The 21,608-nt window shown below is 42.3% G+C and overlaps 1 long non-coding RNA gene across 1 annotated transcript; it reads right to left on the bottom strand.

Moving 5' to 3' along the window:
- Nucleotides 1–3,766: 3,766 nt before the first annotated feature.
- LOC144581913 (uncharacterized) lies at nt 3,767–17,585 on the bottom strand. Its single transcript, XR_013533340.1, has 2 exons — nt 16,506–17,585; nt 3,767–6,358 (listed from the first exon to the last, which is right to left on the bottom strand). It is a non-coding gene; the product is annotated as an uncharacterized LOC144581913 (long non-coding RNA).
- Between the last annotated feature and the right edge of the window lie 4,023 nt (nt 17,586–21,608).

Genomic DNA, 21,608 nt, shown 5'->3' with positions numbered 1-21,608 from the left:
CAGGTGGTGACGAAATCTCTGAGTACTTGCTTGTTTGCAAAGAATTTTATTTTTTCTTCACTTACAAAGCTCAGTTTGGCTGGATATGTAATTCTGGGTTGAAAGTTCTTTTCTTTAAGGAAGTTGAATATTGGCCCCCACTCTCTCCTGGCTTGTAAAGTTTCTGCCGAAATATCTGCTGTGAGTCTGATGGGCTTCCCTTTGTGGGTGACCCGACCTTTCTCTCTTGCTGTCCTTAGTATTTTCTCTTTCATTTCAACATTGGTGAATCTGACGATTATGTACCTTGGGTTGCTCTTTTTGCAGAGTATCTTTGTGGTGTTCTCTGTATTTCCTGGATTTGAGTGTTGGCCTGCCTTGCTAGGTTGGGGAAATTTTCCTGGATAATACTCCTGAAGAGTATTTTCCAGCTTGAATTCATTCTTTTCGTCTTCTTCTGGTACTCCTATCAAACGTAGGTTAGGTGTCTTCACATAGTCCCAAATTACTTGGAGACTTTGTTCATTCCTTTTTGCATTTTTTTTTCTAATCTTGGTTTCTCGTTTTATTTCATTGAGTTGATCTTCGACTTCTGATATTCTTTCTTCTGCTTGGTCAATTCGGCTGTTGAAACTTGGGCATGCTTCGCGAAGTTCTTGTGTTGTGTTTTTCAGCTCCTTCAATTCATTCATATTCCTCTCTAAGTTATCCAATCTTGTTATTATTTCCTCGAATCTTTCTTCAAATCTTCTTTCAAGGTTCTTAGTTTCTTTCCATTGATTTAGAACATGTTCTTTTAGCTCACAGAAGTTTCTCATTACCGACCTTCTGAAGTCTGATTCTGTCATTTTGTCACAGTCATTCTTTATCCAGCCTTGTTCCCTTGCTTGTTAGGAGTTTGGGTCCTTTGTAGGAGGTGAGGTGTTCTGGTTTTGGATGTTTTCCTCCTCTTTGCACTCGTTTCTTTCCATCTTTGTGGATTTATCCACCTGTCATCTGAGTAGTTGCTTACTTTTCGATTGGGTCTCTGAGTGGACACCCAGATTGTTGGTCATGAAGTATTTCTGTTACTTGGTTTTTTCCTACCAGTCTAGCCCCTTCACTGTACAACTGCTGAGGTCCACTCCAGGCTCTGTGTGTCTTGGGTACACCTGTAGCAGCTGCAGAATGGTGAGGGATGCTACCAGTTTCTTCTTCTGCTATCTTTGTCCCGGAATGACGCCTGCCTAATGTCAGTCTGATCAGTCCTTTTTGAGGTGATTCTGTATATACAGGGGTCAGGGAGCTGCTTGAGGAGATGGTCTGTACTTTAAAGGAGCTCAAGTGCTGAGCTGTGAGCTCCGTTGTTCATTCAGGGCTGTTAGGCAGGTGCATTTAAGTCTGCTGCAGCAGAACTCTTAAAACTCATTTTTTGCCTCAGATACTCTGTCTCAGAAGGTTGGCGCTTTCTTTATGAGTGTCTGTTGAACTATCCTGCACAGCTAGGAGGCAGTCTAGTCACTATTTATTTGCCGAGGCTCTGCCCTGCTGATGTGGGGTCTGCCCTGTTGCTGCTGGCTCTGCTCTCAGCCGCAGGCTCCACCGTGCTGCCACCAGCTCCGCCCTGCAGCAGAGTCTGTCTGTTATGGTGGGTTGCCTCAGCCACGGCAGGCTGCATCAGCAATGGTAGTGTACCTCAGTAGGGGCGGATTGCCTCGGTAATGGCGGGCACCCCCCCCCCACTTAGCTGCACCATCCTGGGTTCAGCTGTGCCTGCAGTGAAACTCTCCACTGGGAGCATTTTGAATTGCCATTTTGTTTGTTCTGGTGGGGGTGAAACCCACCAAGCCCGCTCACCTGGCTCCCTGCCTCAGAGCGCCTTTCTTTTTTTTTTTTTCTTTATAAGTTGAACGGATGGCTCTCTTCCAGGTGTTTCAGTCACTCACTGTTAGGTCACCAGGATCTGTGTGATTTCTCATGCAGCGAGCCACTGCGCTGGCTCAAACACCACTTCCCAGGAATTTCCTGGTCTGGCTCACTGTCCAAGTCACGTTTAATCAGATGGATATGCTAATCTGCCCTCCCAAATCTCAGATTGCCAGTTTAGCAGGGCACCCAGGCCAGTGTGTTTTTTGCGGATTGTTGTGGAGTGCCGCTGCGCTGTGGTGCCCTCCAAAGTGACTGCAACAGCCAAAATGGCTGCACTTGCGTCTTGTGTCTTTTCTACACCTGGGAATTTCCATGTTCTGTGGGCAACAAAGATTTGTCTGGAAATGTGGCTTTGACTCACCCTCTGAGCATTCACTGAGAGCTGCGATCCTGAGTTGTTTATACCGTGCCATCTTGAATCACCCTTTTTTTTTTTTTTTTATGAGACAGGGTTTTGCTCTGTCACACAGGCTAAAGTGCACTGGTGTGATGTCAGCTCACTGCAATTTCTGCCTCCTGGGTTCAAGTGATTCTCCTGCCTCAGATTCCTGAGAAGCTGGGGTTACAGGTGTCTGCCACCACACCCAGCTAATTTTTGTATTTTTAGTAGAGATGGGCTTTCACTATGTTGGTCGGGCTGGTCTCAAACTCCTGATCTCAGGCAATCATCCTGCCCCATCCTCCCAAATTGCCAGGATTACAGGAGTGAGCCACCACTCACAGCCCATTTCATTTCTTTTAGCAACATTTGTGAGGCTGGCCATGACAGCTCATGCCTGTGATTCCAGCAGTTTGGGAGGTGAGGCAGGCAGATCACTTGAAGTCAGGAGTTCTAAGCCAACCTGTCAAACATAGTGAAACCGTGTCTCTACTAAAAATACAAAAATTTGGTGGGTGTGGTGGCCCACACTTCTAATACCAGCTTCTCAGAAGGGTGAGGCAGGAGAACCACTTGAATTCGAAAGGCAGAGATTTCAGTGAGCCAAGACTGCACCACTGCACTTTGGCCTGGGCAACAAAGCAAGACTCTGTATAAAAAAGAAAAAAAAAAGTCTAAGTACCCGCTATACTGCTGACACTTTTTTGATGAAAGTCACTAAGATAAATAAAACGCACTCTCAGGCTTCAGGGAATTTACATCACACAGAGGGAAGAGGGGAGAACTATAGTCAGTTAACACATTCTAATGCCTGGGGTTAAGGACTTCAACAGAAGTATGTAAACAGTGATCTCAGAGAAAAAGTGGGCATATCTATCTATTATAATTGATAGGGGTTTTAAAATCAGGGAAAGTTTCCTAAAGGATGAATAATACTGAGCAAAGAAGTGAAAAGATATACATTTGAGGTAAAAAGGTAGCTTGAAGAACAGTTAAGAGGCAAAGAATAGACTGCTTTTAAAGTAATAATGAGGCTAACTACTATTTATTTAGCACTTACTATGTGCACAGTATTGTGACGATAGGGTAAGTGCCGTAACAAGTTCCATCTGACAGATCTGGCAGTGGAGGGAAGCTTAGAGAGAATAAATGACTCACCAATGATCACCAGAGAGTGAGCTGTGTGTCCAGAGCTTAAATCCAGTTGGTCCAAACACAGACTTCACTTTTATCCCCTCTGGGACAGGCAAGGGGGAAAGAGTGAGATAACAGATGGAACTAGAAAGGTACATGTTGTAACTTGTTGTTTCTCAAATTATTATTATTTTGTGTTCCATTTGATCTACTGTGGGGGTCTGGCAAATTTGCCGGGGGGCTTCCAACCAGGGGAGAGCCTCAGCCTCACTCAAGTGTTCTTAACCTGGAAGAGGGAGTGTGCGGAAAAAAAGATAGATAGAGAGCGGGGTCTGGAGAACTGCTAGGCAATGCTGGAGAAAGAAGTGCCAAGACAGCAAGTTTATTTGTGCAAACTACAGGTTATATACCTTTCAGTGTTTAAGGAGTGACATACATTTCATTGTATCTTGAAATAAAATCAAGAACATAAATCACAAGAAAAGGGGTGCAGAAAGTATGACTCTTAATCATAGGGTGTACAGCAACGGGACAATAAAGTTTGCAAAAGGGGTCATAAATCTAAACATGTGTTTTTCTAAAATCAGTTAAGCAAGCAAGTAAGATCATTAACAAGATATAGCTGGACTTTTTCAACTGTTATTCTAACCTTGCCTATTCATATAGAATCATATGCAAAAAATATGATTGAGTTAGCAGAGGTAAACAAAGTCATAGAGTTATTGTGCAGAGAAGGAACTAGGAGGCACACAATGTCTAACCACACAATGTCTCGTTAGACCACAAGGTCTGAGCTCAGCCATTCTGTTGCAAATGTCAGAGGCAAAAATTGATGTTTATAAAATAAGTGCAACCAGTCTTCCTCTTTTCCCTTAGCTCAACAGCCTCCAGGAGAGGAGAAATGTGTATGGGCTCAAGCTCAAGATGGCGAGGGTCCTGTCAAGGGCTTTTCGCAGGAGCGATCCCCACATTTCCTCCATTTTTAGGTTTTAAATGCAACTCAAAAAGTTCAAGCTGCATCTTCTGGAGGGAGGAGAACACAAGGCGAAAGATGAAAAGTAGGCACACTATTAGTACAAGAACATAGCCACCAACTGCAATGATTGAAGAAAATGATGGCAGGTGGAAGCCCTGGGTACAAGAAGACAGGGTGTTAATGATGTCACGAGCAATTGTGGCATCCTGAGGAAGCTCTCTGCAGGAAAAGTCAATAGCATGAATTTTTTGTTGCAATTTAAGAATATCCAATGACATATTATTATGACTCCATATACCTTGCAAGTGAGCCTTAACTAAGGGCCATTTTCAATGGAAATGGGAGTATTAGTAACACAAATATACTTAAAATTTATGTGACAACAAAGAGTAAGATGATTTTGAATATTATACACCTTATCTCCAATTATGTTAACAGTTTCTTCTAAAGCATTAAGTTTAACCTCAATTTTCTTTTCAATGTCCATTTGAGTTCCCATAGTAACTGAAATATTTTTTGTCAAATGATTAACATAAGAAGCAGTTTGAACACTATGAGAAAGACTAACAGCCGCGGTGGCAGCAGTAGCCACAACAGAAACAATAGCTATAATACTAGCAATGAGAATACCAATAAATTGTTTGGGTCTTAACAGAAGTTCATGAACTTCATGAAAAATTTTTAAGGCTTTTTCATCATACTAATCACCAGAAATGTTAACAGGAAGCAAAACATAAGGAGGCTGATGAACAATCAATATTGTAGAAGTAGGAAACATAGATGAGTCCATACAATTGGTGAGGGTACAATTAATGCAAGAAATTGAATAATGTCCATTGTTTTCAGAAAAAGAAACATTACCAAGTAAAATAGCACAGGTGATGCAACACAAGATTGAATGTATACATGACCTCTACCTGCATAGGCATGGCTATGAGAGCCAGCAAAATAATAACTGGGGTACACAAACAAAAGCAATTTCTAAAGAGAGGTGTAAATTGTGCACTTATTAGAGGTAAAAATAGGAGTGTTCCACCCACCGGGCATTTCATAATGAGTTAGATCATCACTTAAAGGGTTAAGGATGGACCAGTCATACAAAGTAAAACCAGAAGGCAGAGTATAATACAGAGCTTGTTTTTGATTAGGATAACAAAATCGCCATGGGGGAGAAGGATTAAAGGGAGTGTTGTTAGAGTGACAAGGTTGTAGTTCCATGAAAGAAAAATTAGGAGAACAAATGTTAGGAGATTCCTGAATACTAGGATAAAATAGTGTCCAATCTCTTACAGAAACAGATTCAGCAGGGAAGAGAGTGGAAGGGCCATTGTATGTTTGTAATTGTTTAACTCCTAGAGGAAAAAAAAAGTCTTCAGGAACAGGTGGAGGAGGGGAAGGTTGTAAAGAGACATAATCACTGTAAGAAAATTTATCATATATAAAAGAAGCATAAAAACACATAGGAGGAGCAATGGCCTGAGCTGTATATGTGAAATTGGCAAGTTGAGGAGTAATATGAGAGGAAGAAGGAAAAACAAGTATAGAGGTATCATTAATGTAAATAGAAAAAGTAGGATCATCCTAAGTAACAGGTCTTAAGACAGGTGGATTAGGAACATAAGCCCACAGCATTTGGCTGGTAGAGGGGGGAGAATGAGGAACAGGAAAAGCAGTAGCTTGTTCACAAGCCAAAATAGTAATTATGGCAAGAAACAAAGTAGCAGAATTTCTAGAATGTCCTTGTTGCCGAACAAGATCAGAGGCTTCAGCACTAAGATGGCGAAGTTGATTCCAGGAAGGTAGAGACACATCACGGTATGACGAATTACGTCTGTTGTTCTGTCGGGACCAGCGTCTGGGACGAGCAGGAGTCGTCACTCGAAGTTGATGAAATCTCGGGATCAAGAAGTTTGGACTTCATTTGTTGTTTATGTTTATGCTTCACAAGGCGTTCAGGAACCTAAGTAGGTGAATTAGCAGACCTAGGAAAAACACAAACATGTCCTCATCCCCATATGAGGACTGGATCTGAGCCATGCCACTGATTAGAAAGGGGTGAGCCTTATGATCAGGACGCCAAAAGCGATCAGCAGCAGAAGAGTTGTTGTCATCCAAAGTGAGAAAGTTTAGTACATAGAGTGCATGACGAAGGTAGTCATGCGGAGACTTGGAAAAAGACACAGTATTAGAATCATGTTTCAGTTTAGATAGCAGATTTTTGAGAACAACATGGGAGCGTTCAATAATACCCTTGCTTGAGGGTTGTAAGAAATACCTGTACGATGGGAGATTTGAAATTGTGAACAAAATGACTGAAAACTTATACTAGTATATGCAGAACCATTGTCAGTTTTTAAAATCTTAGGAGGACCAATAATAGAGAATATCAAGAGGCAATGAGAAATAACATCCTTAACTGCTTCTCCGGTGTGGGCGGAAGCTACAAGAAAGTGGGAAAAGGTATCAATGGTAACATGAATAAATTTAAGCTTGCCAAAAAAAATAAAATGTGTAACATCCATCTGGTAAACATAAGCAGGTTGCAAACCACGTGGGTTAACTCTAAGATGAATGGTTTGTGGGAGAAAAGAAACACAGGCAGGGCATTGTTTAACTATTTGTCTTGCCTGTTCCCTAGTAATGTGAAATGGTAGTCGGAGGCTCCTTGTGTTTTGGTGATGTATAGCATGGAAAGACTCAGCCTGCTGTAAAGGAGAAAGAGCAGGAAAAATATTTTGAGTTAGGGCATCAGCGGAAGAATTTCCAGTAGCCAAGGGTCCGGGTAGGTTAGAGTGAGCTCTGATATGCCCTGTAAAGAAAGAATGGAAATAGCATCTAAGAACCTATTGGAGAGGTATAAGCAAGGAAATTATGCAAGAGGAGTCTGAGAAAGATAATGGAGCTGTTTCAAGGTTCTGAACTAAGTTAACAACATATTGGCTATCAGAATATAAATTTAAAGGGAAATCCCAATTTGAAAGCACATGTTGAACGGCAAGTAATTCTACTCTTTGCGCAGAGCGTTCCTCAGTCTGAAAAGAAAAAGATTGATCATTAATTACACCAGCAGCGATGCCAGATGCTGATCCATCGGTACAGGCTAAATAAGCGGAAGGCAAAGGGGTTTTTACACAAACTTGTGGAAAAATAAGAGAGCATTGAGAATAAAATTGGAGAAATTTATCAGTAGGATAATGACATAAAATTTTACCAGGATATCCAGCAAAAGCAATCTGTCAAGAATCAGAAAATGTCTAAAGCCATTGCTGTTGTAAATTATTATAAGGAACAACAATCTCCGATGGTTCATAACCAAAGAGTGTTAGGGCTCTGGATCGGCCTTTGGCGACCAGAGTGGCTACAAGGTCAAAGTAAGTAGTGATGACCTTGCCTCTACTGGCCGGCAGAGGGAGCCACTTTAACATTCCCTGTTGCCAAAAAACTCTAGTGGGAGGATACTGTGTGCGAAGTAAACAATAACACCAAGAAGTTTTCACAGAAATTCTGGTAAGTTTTAGTTGTCTTAGAGACTCACTAACCAACTGTAGAGACTGCTTAGCTGGTTCTGTCAGTTGCCTAGGAGACTTAGGGTTAGAGGAACCTTTAAGAATATCAAACAGAGGTTTCAATTGACCAGTAGTTAATTTAAAACTAGGGCATATCTAATTAATATCTCCAAGAAATTTTTGAAAATCATGAAGAGTTTTTAAATGACTTGTAACCAATACAGGAGTTTTAAAGGAAACCTGATGAGAATCAATAAGTCTACCTAGATAGTGATAAGGAGTAACTAGCTGAACCTTGTCAGTAGCAACAACAAGATTAGCACTTAATAAACATGCCTGCAAAGAGTTATAGATTTCAAAAAGAAGCCTTTCTGTGGGTGCTGCTAAGAGTAAGTCATCCATGTAATGTAACAGTAAGGCCTCAGGAAACTGATGACGAAGTGGAGAGAGTACTTTAGCAACATAGGACTGACACAACGTAGGACTATTAGCCATACCCTGAGGTAAGACAACCCATTTAAATCTTTAATAAGGTCTGTCATAATTGGTAGCTGGTATGCTAAAGGCAAAACGTTTACAATCCTGAGGAGCTAGTGGAATGGAAAAGAAACAATCTTTTAAATCAATAACTAACATATGCCATTCCTGTGGAACCACAACAGGGGAGGGCAGTACAGGATGAAGTGCCCCCATAACCACCGTGGTGTCATTAACTTTTCTCAGGTCCTGTAACAATCTCCATTTGCCAGACTTTTTCTTGATAACAAAAATAGAAAAATTCCAAGGACTATTAGTGGGTCTGATATGGCCCACTTCGAGATGCTCTCGAACCAACTTGTGAGCTGCTAACATTTTTTCAGAAGGGAGGGGCCACTGCTCTACCCCTACAGGTGCATCAGATATCCAAGTGATGGGATCAGCATGAGTATCGGGAGTTACAGTGGCCCCCTCTAAAAACACCCAAGACCGGCACGGTCAGTTCTCACCTGTACAGGCAGGGGCTCAGAAGAGCCCTGCAGATTTTTACTAAGACCTTTAGCCGGATGGAATCCTTGTTTAAGCATAATGTCTAAAGCAGGGTTGTGTGTAACTGGGTGAGTCCCCATAGCTTCCAAAATGTCTCTGTCCCACAAATTAATGGGAATGCCCAGGAGGACATAGGGGCGAAAAGTACTAGAATGACCATCAGAGTCTGTCCAAGAAAATAAAGTAGCAGACTGTTGGGGATTAGAACTCATGCCAATACCTTGTAAAGAGGTTACTGACACAGTAAGTGGCCAGGCAGAAAGCCAATGTATAGAGGAGATGACTGAAACCTCGGCACCAGTATCCAAAAGTCCTTTAAAAGTTTTATCATTAATGTTAAGAGTCATCTCAGGTCTGTTAGCTGAGATGGACTGAATCCAATAAGCATAAGAAGAGGAGCCAAAACCTTTAGATCCTCTAGTTTCCTTTGATAAAGGATGTCCAATTGATACATTAACAGGAACTAACAAGAGCTGAGCAAAAGGCTGAGCTGGGTCTATAGTGCAAACACCTAAAGGAGAGAAGGCAATAACTTTGATTTCTCCAGTAGAGTCATTATCAATAACCCAGGTATGATCTGTAAATCTCGAAGGGAGGAGGAACTATGTCCAAAAATTAAACCTGTGTACCCAAAGGGGAGAGGGCCATAAATGTCAGTCGGTATTAAATGTATACCCGAGTTAGGTGTTAATACCTGTCGGGTGGAGGAACAGAGGTCAAGTCCTGCACTGTTGGGTGTGGCATGGCGGACGTCAGAAATGGATTTGTGGTGACTTGTGAGGTTTGTACCAGAGGTGCCCCGATTTGTTGTAGGGGCTGAGGCTGCCCCCTCTGGGAGTTTCCCAAACGGGGCATCAAAGGATTACCTTGTGCATCCCGTTTGGATCTGCACTCATTGGCCCAGTGGTTTCCGCGATGACAACAGGGACACTCTCCAGGAGGGCGAGTTTTAGATTTCTCTGATGTGGGTGGTGCAGGGAGAGTTAAAAGTTGCACAGATGGTTGTGCAGGGACAGGTAAAGCCAATTGTTGTCCAGATGGGCATTTCTTTGCTACATTGCCACGTAATCCATAGCGAAAACGCTTGATATTAGAATTTTGAGACTGTCTCTTTAAAAAGCGGCCACCATCATGCCATTCTGAGCAGAAGCCATAGCCAAGCCGTTTTGATATGCTGTGCCAATATCTGCACACATCCTAATATAATCAGAAATAGTGGCACATTGCCACGGTCTTATGGCAGCCTGACATGCAGCATTAGCGTTCTCAAAAGCCAATTGTTTGGCCAGCATAGAGCTGGCTTTCTGATCGCCAACCTGACGAGTAATTGCCTCTAAGAGAGGAGAAACAAATTTCTGATATGGGTCATCAGGTCCTTGGCGAATTTTATATAGCTCTTCTGTTTTACCTCCTTGAGATGGAAGTTGGCGCCATGCTTTTAGAGCTAATGTATTAATTTGGAACAAAGTTTTATCAGAAAAAGCAATTTGATTTTGTAAAGATTTAAAAGCACCTCTACTCACAAGCATATCTAAAGTTACCTGGCTTTTGGCACGGCGGTTGCGCTCAGACTGATTAAAAGTGGCCTCATCATAATAGGCTTTCCATAACAGAAAATTTCCACCAGAAAGATAAGCTCTAGTTAGTCTTATCCATTCAGCCGGTGGCAAGGCAGCTGTTGAAAAATTTTCTAAAATAGACAAAGTGTAAGGCGCTATTGGGCCATAATGCATGACAGCTTCCTTAAGATCTTTCAGGGAGACCATCCTGGTCAACATGGTGAAACCCCATAAAAAAAAAAAAAAAGATCTTTCAGGAACTTAGGAGGGATAGCTTCATAATGATGGGTGACATTGCCTGCATTATCAGTAACTTCTATGAGAGGATATAATGACGCGCTATCAGCATCGACAAAACCTTTATGCATGGACATCATGGCTTGTGTTAAGGGGGAAATAGGAGCAGTGGGGGTGGATCTAATAACCAAAGAATTTGAAGGTACAGGAGACGATGCCTGAGCAACAGGAAAGCAGTGTTGTTGTTGCAAGGTGAGTGCTTTAGAGCAAAGAGAAAGTAAGTCTCTGACTTGATCAGAAAGGTCTGAGGGAAGGGTAAGAGTTACTGGGTTATGATCTCGATGAGGAGTGTTAGGTGGGGAGACATACCCATCAGGCTCTTTTAAAACAGCTCCGTCACAAGTTGGCAGCTATCCATGAGTGGATGTCTAGAAGAAGAATGGTCAATACCGCGCTCCATTTGATCAAAAGGATCAAGTTCAGAAGCAGGAGGGAAGAAAGCAGCAGCAGGGGAAGAAATAGCACTGCAAGAGCAAGGGCCAGCAGGTTCCGCTTGAGAGGAGCAGACGCTGTCTTTAAGTTTAGACCAAACAGACAGTAAAACCTCGGTTTGAGGTAAAGCTTTATTATGAGAGGCATATTGTTTGATTTTCTCACCAATTTCATCCCATGCAGTTTTCTCCAATATTCCTCCTTCTGGAACCCACAGGCAAATTTAATGAATAATGTGCACAAATTTCTCCACAGTTTTTAGCTTAATATCATGTCCATGTGATTTAATCATTTTTTGCAATAATTGTATAAACAAGTTACACTCCTTATATTCTATATGGCCCATGTTTTACTTCAGATGAAACTTAAAAATCCTGTTTACTTTGACTTGTATGTACAACAGAGAGAAAAAATTTGATTAATATTATACAAAATCCAAAGTAGAGAGCTTACTTACGAGAAAAGCCAAACGTACTGCTGCAGCCTCACCTTTATAACTTGAGCGTCACTGTGATCCCTTGTGTCCAGGGTCCCTGTTTGGGCCCCAGATGTGGGGGTCTGGCATGTCTGCCAGGGGGCTTCCGACCAGGGGAGAGCCTCAGCCCCACTCAAGTGTTCTTAACCTGGAAGAGGGAGTGCGCGGAAGAAAAGATAGATAGAGAGCAGGGTCTGGAGGACTGCCAGGCAACGCCAGAGCAAGAAGTGCCAAGACAGCAAGTTTATTTGTGCAAACTACAGGTTATATACCTTTCAGTGTTTAAGGAGTGACATACATTCCATTGTATCTTGAAATAAAATCAAGAACATAAATCACAAGAAAAGGGGTGCAGAAAGTATGACTCTTAATCATAGGGTGTACAGCAATGGGACAATAAAGTTTGCAAAAGGGGTCATAAATCTAAACATGTGTTTTTCTAAAATCAGTTAAGCAAGCAAGTAAGATCGTTAACAAGGTATAGCTGGACCTTTCCAAATGTCATTCTAACCTTGCCTATTCATATAGGATCATATTCGAACAATATGATTGAGTTAGCAGAGGTAAACAAAGTCATAGAGTTATTGTGCAGAGAAGGAACTAGGAGGCACACAATGTCTAACCACACAATGTCTCGTTAGACCAAAAGGCCTGAGCTCAGCCATTCTGTTGCAAATGTCAGAGGCAAAAATTGATGTTTATAAAATTAGTGCAACCAGACTTCCTCCTTTCCCTTAGCTCAACAGCCTCCAGGAGAGGAGAAATGTGTATGGGCTCAAGCTCAAGATGGTGAGGGTCCTGTCAAGGGTCCTTCGCAGGAGCGATCCCCACAATCTACAGTGAAAGAACTGAGATGAGGACTGAAATATGTTCACTGGATTCAGAAGAAGGATGTCATAATGAACCTTCCCCAGAATGAAAAGGGGAGTCATGTGTTGAAAATAGTTGGGAGGAAAAATCAAATGCTGCCTTTTTGAAATGTGTGTCTGTGAAGAGATGAAGAGAACACGAGCTGGTCACTAGAGAGCACTGTGGGGTCAAACCTGGAACTCGTCTTTTTTGTCTTCTCTTCCTCCCTCTTTGTTTTTTTCTTGCTTCTCTACTTTCTCTTCCCCTTTCTTTCCTTCCTTTTTTCTTTCCATCTTTCTTTGCCTGTTTCCTTCTTTCTTTCCTCTTTTATTTTTCCCTTCTCTTTTTACTCTTTCTCTCTTTCTGTCTTCTTTCTTCTTTTTTTCTTCTTTCTTTCTCTGTTTCTTTCTATCTTTCATCTTTTATTTATGATGAAATGCATCAGCATTGAAATATTGAACATTCTGGTGAAACAAGGGAGTATAATTGCTGGATCAAAGTCCTTGATGTGTAGGGAGATTTCCCATGCCCAAGAGAGGTGTCTTTTATTGAAAGACTAGGGGCCACACAGAGGCTCATGCCTGTATTCCCAGCACTTTGGAAGGCCAAGGTAGGAGGATTGCTTCAGCCCAGAAGGTCAAGACCAGCCTTGCAACAAAGTTAGACCCTGTCTCTACAAAAAATTTTAAAATTAGCCAAGCATGGTGGCACACACCTGTAGTTTCAGATACTTGGAATGTATCTGAGCTGAGGCAGGAGGATAACTTGAGCACAAAACTTTGAGGATACAGTATGCTATGATCACACCACAGCACCCAGCCTGGGTGACAGAATAAGATCCTGTTGAGAGAGAGGGAGAGAGAGAGAGAGAGAGAGAGAGAGAGAGAGAGAGAGAGAGAGAGTCTAGAAGGGAACATAAAATAAGCATTGTAGATGAGAGGGAATGTGTTCTCTTTCCAGGGTCCACAAAGGGGCGTAGTTTTAAGGGTAAGAACTTCCCAGTGCCACATTTTCTATCCCTCGCATCCATCTTCATCTGGGTGATTTAACGATTTGTATTTTAATTTTGCCTGCGTGAGAAGAAACTATAAGTCAATCACTCCAGCGGAAGTTCTAGGGAACTCCTTTCATTGGCCAGGGGTCTTAGAGAAGGTGGGGTTCCTCCCAGGTTAAAAGTCTTCTTCTTCCACGCCCCTTTGGACTCCATGTTTGGGTCCCCTTCCACGAACACTCTGTCGTGGAAGCTGCTTTTCCTCTCCTAATCTCCATCTCTCCCTCTTTATTCCCTTCCACTCAGTGTGGAAGCTGTCTTTCCTCCCCTGGATTCCATCCTCCTGGATTCTCTCACTCACTGTGAGAGGATCTTTCCTTCTCTGGTTTTCCCCCTCTGGGAACCCTTCTCACTCAGTGTGAGAGAGGCTTTGCTTCCTCTCCCTCAGTGTGAGTCCTAGCTGTTCCTTTCTCTCTCCTTCTCCTTTTTCTCTCTGGGCTTTAAATAAAATCACTTACTACAATCACTTTTGAATCCGGCATTTACTTTTATGAGTGCACTGTGCCGTGGTCTCCTCTCTCATTCTTAAAAAATGATAGACCAAGAACATAGAGAAACATCCTCTCAGGGGAACTGAGGGCACCCCTGAACCCCAATATAACAGGTTAAGGTCAGGGTAGGATTTTGAGACTTAATAACCTCGTTTTCCTTTCTTTCTTTTTTTTTTTGGTGGGGAGGGTATAGTCTTTCTCTCTCACCCAGGATAAAGTGTAATGGCATGTTATCAACTCACTGCAACCTCCGCGTCCCAGGTTTAAGAAATTCTCCTGACACAGCCTCCCAGGTAGCTGTGGCTACCGTGCCCAACACCAGATCAGCTGAATTGTTTTAGTAGAGACAGGGTCTCACCATATTGGCCAGCCTGGTCTCAAACTCCTGACCTTTAGATCCACGAGCCTCAACCTCCCAAAGTGCTGGAATTACAAGTGTCAGCCACCGCGCCTGGCCTGTATGACTGTTTTTAAGAGCTTCATGAGATGCATTGGCTACACAGTGATTTTCCTGAGCCTTTACGGTATGTCCCTATTTACTTTTAATAGAGAGTTAAACACTGTGACTTTTGTGTTATGACAATTTTGCAACAGAGAAAATAGACTCATTTTAATAGAAATCAAGTAACTTCTAAGACATCCAGCTAGCAAATAATAAAGCTGGGGTCACACAGCTCAGCTCAAGCTCAGTCTGTTTTCCTTGTAGATGGCTTGTTTCTAATTTTTCAGTTTGACAAATATAGCTTGCATGGAAATATTATAAATCATAATTTCCTCTTCCCTGAGGATTTTTGGGGGAGTATTTGAAAGAGATAGGATGTTGTGGCATCACAGAGATGTGATGTTGCAACCCTGTGGGCCTGGGTGAGCTGTCATTTGTCACTCTAAGCCTTCCTTTTACAAGGTCCTTCTTTTCTTTTCTTCTGTTCTTTTTTTTTTTTTTTTTTTTTGAGACACTTCTGCTCTGTTGCCCAGGCTGAGTGCAGTGGCATGATCTCGACTCACTTCAATCTCTGACTCCTGAGTTCAAGTAATTCTCATGCCTCAGCCTCCTGAGTAGCTGGGATTACAGGCGCTCACCACCACACCAGCTAATTTTTGTATTTTTAGTAAAGACAGAGTTTCACCATGTAAAAGATGCTGGTCTCAAACTCCTGACCTCAAGTGATCCATCTGCCTCAGCCTTTCAAAGTGTTAGAATTACAGGCATGAGCCACCTTGCCTGGCCCCTTATGGTATTTTCTACTTAGTCTCAAAACTGACCACAAAAAGTGAAATATTTGTGCTGACAAAGAAAGATTTCTAAAACCACCTTTTAAATGAACATGAGGAGGAGGAAGAATATTAGTTACTAGAACTACGGTTGTGTTCTAATTTGCAGTTTAAAAGGGGCACTGGACATACACATATGTCCTTATGTGCACAGAACACTTCCAGGCCATACCAACAGCTGGGAACACCACAGCTCTGTGATCTTCACACGTGGGGACTAGAAGTGGCTAGACTGAATGTCACTATTTTATTTTTGATCAACGTAAGAATTTCTTTCTTTCTTTTCTTCTTCTTATCCTTTTCTTTTTTTTACACAGTCTTGCTCTGTTGGGCAGTGTTGAGTGCAATGGTGTGATGGGCTCATTGCAACCTCCGCCTCCCATGCCTCAGCCTCCTGAGTAGCTGGGACTATAGGCATCTGCCACCACTCTCGGCTATTTTATTTTATTTTTATACTAGAGACAGGATTTCACTATGTTGGTCAGGATAGACTTGAACTCCTGACCTCGTGATCCGCACGCCTCTTCCTCCCAACTGCTGGGATTACAGGCATGAGCCACCGCGCCACGTTCAACGTAAAGATTTCTAAGCATGTCATTTTGGTTTTTCAGAAGCTTTCCAGCAGATGGTGCTATACACTATTCAGTGGCTCAGCTCTGGACGGAGGTATCTGCATTTCTGAATAAAAGAAAAGCCAGGTGGGCGTGGTGGCTCACGCCTGTAATTCAAGCACTTTGGAGGCCAAGGCTGGCGGATCACCTGAGGTCAGTAGTTCAAGATCAGCCTGACCAAACGGTGAAACTCCGTCTTTAAAAAAAAAAAAAAAAAAAAAAAGGGCGAGGGCCAGGCACTGTGTCTCATGCCTGAAATCCCAGCACTTTGAAAAGCCAAAGTGGGTGGAACACCTGAAGTCAGGAGTTTAAGACCAGCCTGGGCAACATGGTGTGAAACCTCATCTGCACTAAACATACAAAAAATAGCTGGCCGTGGTGGTGTGAGCCTGTAATCTCAGCTACACGGGAAGCTGAGGCAGGAGAATCAGTTGAACCCAGGAGGCAGAGGTTGCGGTGAGCCGGGATCTGGCCAATGAGCTTCAGCCTGAGCGACAAAGTGAAAATCCGTCTCCAAAAAACAAAAACAAAACAAAACCACGACAGCCTAATCCTCTTACCTGAATGGAGCGCTTCCACATGGATCCCTTCCACACTGAAGCAGGGCGCAGGCTGCGTTGCTTTATTTCTGCCTCTTTGCCTTGGTCTGCCAGATGCCCGGGTTTACATGCTGTGGCTGTTTTCTCTGCGATCCAGGATCTAATGACTCATTTATTAAGTGAGCGCTTCTGATTGGTTGAGTGGATGACTACAGGAACGAACTTTCAGGGGGTGATGGATTTATTAACAAGATCTTGACAAAGATCAGAGCTGAAGGTCAAGATTCAGCAGCTCTTATTTCCTGGGTGGCAGCTGAAAAGGAAACCCTCTACAAGATTTGAAAGCCTCAGGCTAGGTGGGGATTGGGACGTTGGATACGTGGCGACTTCAGAAATGAGAGAGAAAATGCGTCCGCTCTCAGAGAAGGGAGGGGCGATCAGTCCCAGGAGCCCTCAGTCCCTGGGCAGAGCCCCCGCCACGGGGACAGGAGGGCCGCTCCCCACCTGGAGCAGAGCCTCTCCAGAACACAGCGGCTAGTGAGCCCGGGCGCAGGGGAGCGCGGATGGACTCGAGCTGGGATTGTGAAACCTGGGAGGGCGTCTCCTCATGGTCTCTTGAGTGGGGTGTTCAGTGTCTCCCGGAAAACAGGAACGCAGCCCCCAGACCCCAAGCCTCCTGGAGAGAGTCGCCCTTGCAAAGAAGCTCCCTTACAGACGCTTACGGAGGCGAAGTCCGGGGATTGCTCCCTGCACAGAAGCCTGCATTGTAAGAGGGATGTTTACAACGATAACACCTACAGCAAAAACCACAACAAAGATCTTACATGAACACCATATATTCCTTGCCGGACTAGAAGAGCAAGCAGTAAGCTCAAAGTTAGCAGGAGGGAGAGACAGTAATAAAGTTTATAAGAGAAATGACAAAATAGAAAATAGAAAAAAAGAGTTACTAAGAGTAGGTTTTTCTGAAAATATAAAATTGGCAAACTTTCAGCTAGACTAACGAAGAAAACAGAGAATGCAAATAAATAAATTCAGAAATAAAAGAGGCTGGGCGCGATGGCTCACACCTGTAATCCCAGCATTTTGGGAGGCTGAGGTTGGCAGATCACTTGTGGTCAGGAGTTTGAGACCAGCCTGACCAACGTGGCAAAAACCAGTCTCTACTGAAAATAAAATGGAAAAAAATTAAAGGAAAGAGAAGAAAGAAAAGAAAAGCCGGGGTGTGGTGGTGCATTCTTGTAATCTCAGCTACCAGCTACTTGGGAGGCTGAGCAGGAAAATCGTTTGAACTCGGGAGGTGGAGGTTGCAGGAGCAGAGATGGTACCACTGCACTCCAGCCTGGGCAACAGAGTGAGACTCCGTCTCAAAACCAAAACCAAACAATCAAAAAGGAAGGAACAACAAAAACCTAAAACTAAATAAAGAAAGAAAAGAGATTATGACCGATGGCACAAAAAATAGACTGTAAGAAACTAGTATGGGCCAGGCGCGGTGGCTCAAGCCTGTAATACCCGCACTTTGGGAGGCCGAGACGGGTGGATCGCGAGGTCAAGAAATCGAGACCATCCTGGTCAACACGGTGAAACCCCGTCTCTACTAAAAATACAAAAAATTAGCTGGGCATGGTGGCGCATGCCGGTAATCGCAGCTACTCAGGAGGCTGAGGCAGGAGAATTGCCTGAACTTAGGAGGTGGAGGTTGTGAGCCGAGATCGCACCATTGCACTCCAGCCTGGGTAACAAGAGTGAAACTCCGTCTCAAAAAAAAGAAAAAGAAACTAGTATGAACTATTATACACCAGCAAACTAGACAAGGGAGAAGTAGATAAACTTCTGCAAACATACACCTTAGTGAGACGAACTGAGTGGCTACAAACATACCCCTCACTGACACAACATTACAAAGAAATAGAAAGTTTGAAGAGACCTATAGCAAGGTTGGAAATGGAATCAGTATTCACAAACCTCCCCACAGAAGAAAAGCCCAGGAACAAGTCTTCATTGGCGAATTCTGCCAAATATTTCAAAGAGAATTACTTGCAGGCATTCTCAAAATCTTTCAAAATATTGAAGAGAGGGAAAGACAACCAAGATCCTTTTATGAAGACAGTGTTGCCTTTATAATAAAGCAAGACAAAGGCCCCCAAGTGAAAAGGAAACTACAGGCCGCTACCTCTCATAAGTACCGAGGCAAAAACCCTCAACAAATTACTATGGAACGAAATCTAACACCATCTTTAAGGTACCACATGCCACAATTATGTAGGATTTACCCCTGAGGCAATTCAACATATGAAAATTAATTAATATGATTCACCTCTTTGACATACTATAGCATAAAGAACATGATTATCTCAATTGATGTAGAAAAAGCATCTGACACAATCCAGCACATTTTTAATAATAAAAACACTTAAAAACTTAGGCATAAAAAGAATACACCACAATATAATAAATGTCATTTATTGAAGTTCCATAGCTAACATTATATTTAGTGAGAGGAAATTGAAACCTTTCCTCTAAGAACAGGAAGAAGACAAGGGTGCCTGTACCACTGTTGTTCATATAGTACTGGAAAGTCTAGGCAGTTTAATTAAACAGTGGCCAGGCATGGTGGCTCACACCTGTAATCTCAGCACTTTGCTTGTCTGAGGCTGGTGGATCACTTGAGGTCAGGAGTTGGAGACCAGCCTGGCCAATATGTCAAAAGCTCATCTGTACTAAAAACTATGTTAAAATTAGCCAGGCATAGTGACAGGCCCCTGTAGTCCCAGCTAATCAAGAGGCTGAGGCAAGAGAATCTCTTGCACCCAGGAGAAGGAGGTTGCAATGACGGGAGATCTCGCCTCTGCACTCCAGCCTGGGCAATAAGAATGAAACAGCATCTCCAAACAAAACAACAAACAAAACAAAACAAAATGAAACAAACAAACAACAAAAATAAATAAAAATAAAAAACTAATAAAAGGCATGGCATCCAAATCAGAAAGAAAGCAGAAAAATTGTTCCTGTATGCAGATAATATATTATATACTTTAAAAATTCAATAGCTCTTTTTAAAAAGCTAAAAGAATTAATAAATTAGTTCAGTCCTTTTTTTTTTTTTTAGATTTTTTAATTGCATTTTAGGTTCTGGGGTACATGTAAAGAACATGCAAGATAGTTGCATAGGTACATACATGGCAGTGTGATATGCTGCCTTCCTCCCCTTCACCTATATCTGGCATTTTTCCCCATGCTATCGCTCCCCAACTCCCCACCCCCTGCTGTCCCTCCTCTATTTCCCCCTGACTGACCCCAGTGTGTGATGCTCCCCTCCCTGTGTCCATGCATTCTCACTGATCAACACCCACCTATGAGTGAGAACATGCGCTATGTTATTTTCTTTTCTTGTGTCAGTTTCCTGAGAATCGTTTCCAGGTTCATCCACGTCCCTACAAAGGACACACACTCATTGTTTTTGATGGCTGCATAGTATTCCATGGTGTATATATGCCACATTTTCCCTGTCCAGTCTATCATTGATGGGCATTTGGGTTGGTTCCAGGTCTTTGCTATTGCAGACAGTGCTGCAATGAACATTCGGGTGCATGTGTCCTTATAGTAGAACGATTTATAGTCCTTTGGATATATACCCAGTAATGGGATTGCTGGGTCAAATGATATTTCTATTTCTAGGTCCTTGAGGAATCGCCACACTGTCTTCCACAATGGTTGAACTAATTTACACTCCCACCAGCAGTGTAAAATTGTTCCTATTTCTCCACATCCTCTCTAGCATCTCTTGTCTCCAGATTTTTTAATGATCGCAATTCTAATTGGTGTGAGGTGGTATCACAATGTAGTTTTGATTTGCATTTCTCTGATGACCAGTGATGATGAGCATTTTTTCATGTTTGTTGGCCTCATGTAGGTCTTCTTTTGTAAAGTGTCTGTTCATGTCCTTTGCCCACTTTTGAATGGGCTTGCTTGGTTTTTTTTCCTGTAAATCTGTTTTAGTTCTTTGTAGATTCTGGATATCAGTCCTTTGTCAGATCTGTAGATTGCAAAAATGTTTTCCCATTCTGTTGGTTGCTGATTCACTCTAATGACTCTTTCTTTTGTCATGCAGAAGCTGTGGAGTTTGACTAGGTCCCATTTGTCTATTTTGGCTTTAGTTGCCAATGCTTATGGTGTATTGTTCATGAAGTTCTTGCCTATGCCTATGTCCTGAATGGTTCTGCCTAGATTTTCTTCTAGGGTTTTTTATGGTGTTAGAACTTATGTTTAAGTCTTTAATTCATCTAGAGTTAATTTTAGTGTAAGGTTTCAGGAAGGCGTCCAGTTTCTGTTTTTTGCACATGGCTAGCCAGTTTTCCCAACACTATTTGTTAAACAAAGAATACTTTCCCCATTGCTCATTTTTGTTAGGTTTGTTGAAAATCAGATGGCTGTAAATGCGTGGCATTGCCTCTGAAGCCTCTGTTCTGTTCCATTGGTCTATATCTCTGTTTTGGTACCAGTACCATGCTGTTTTGATTACTGTAGCCTTGTAGTATAGTTTTAAGTCCAGTAGTGTGATGCCTCCTGCTTTTTTTTTTTTTTTTTTTTTTGCTTAGTATTGGCTTGGCTATGCAGGCTCTCTTTTCATTCCATATAAAGCTTAATGTGATTTTTTTCCAGTTCTGTGAAGAAGGTCATTGGTAGTTTGATGGGGATAGCATTGAATCTGTAAATTACTTTGGGCAGTATGGCCATTTTCATGATATTGAATCTTCCTAACCATGAACATGGAATGTTTCTCCATCTGTTTGTGTCCTCTCTTACTTAGTTGAGCAGTGTTTTGTAGTTCTCCTTGAAGAGGTCATTTACATCCTTTGTTAGTTGTATTCCCAGGAATTTTATTCTCTTTGTAGCAATTGTGAATGGCAGTTCATTCTTGATATGGCTCTCTTTAAGTCTGTTATTGGTGTATAGAAATGCTTGTGATTTTTGCATATCGATTTTGTATCCTGAGACTTTGCTGAAGTTGCTTATCAGTGTAAGGAGATTTTGGGCTGAGGCAACAGTTTCTAAATATACAATCATGTCATCTGCAAATAGAGACAATTTGACTTCCTCCTTTCCTGTTTCAATACCCTT

This window comes from Callithrix jacchus, chromosome 3 (assembly GCF_049354715.1).
Source record: "Callithrix jacchus isolate 240 chromosome 3, calJac240_pri, whole genome shotgun sequence".
NCBI lineage: Eukaryota > Metazoa > Chordata > Mammalia > Primates > Cebidae > Callithrix > Callithrix jacchus.
This window is presented reverse-complemented; position numbering and strand designations above follow the sequence as displayed.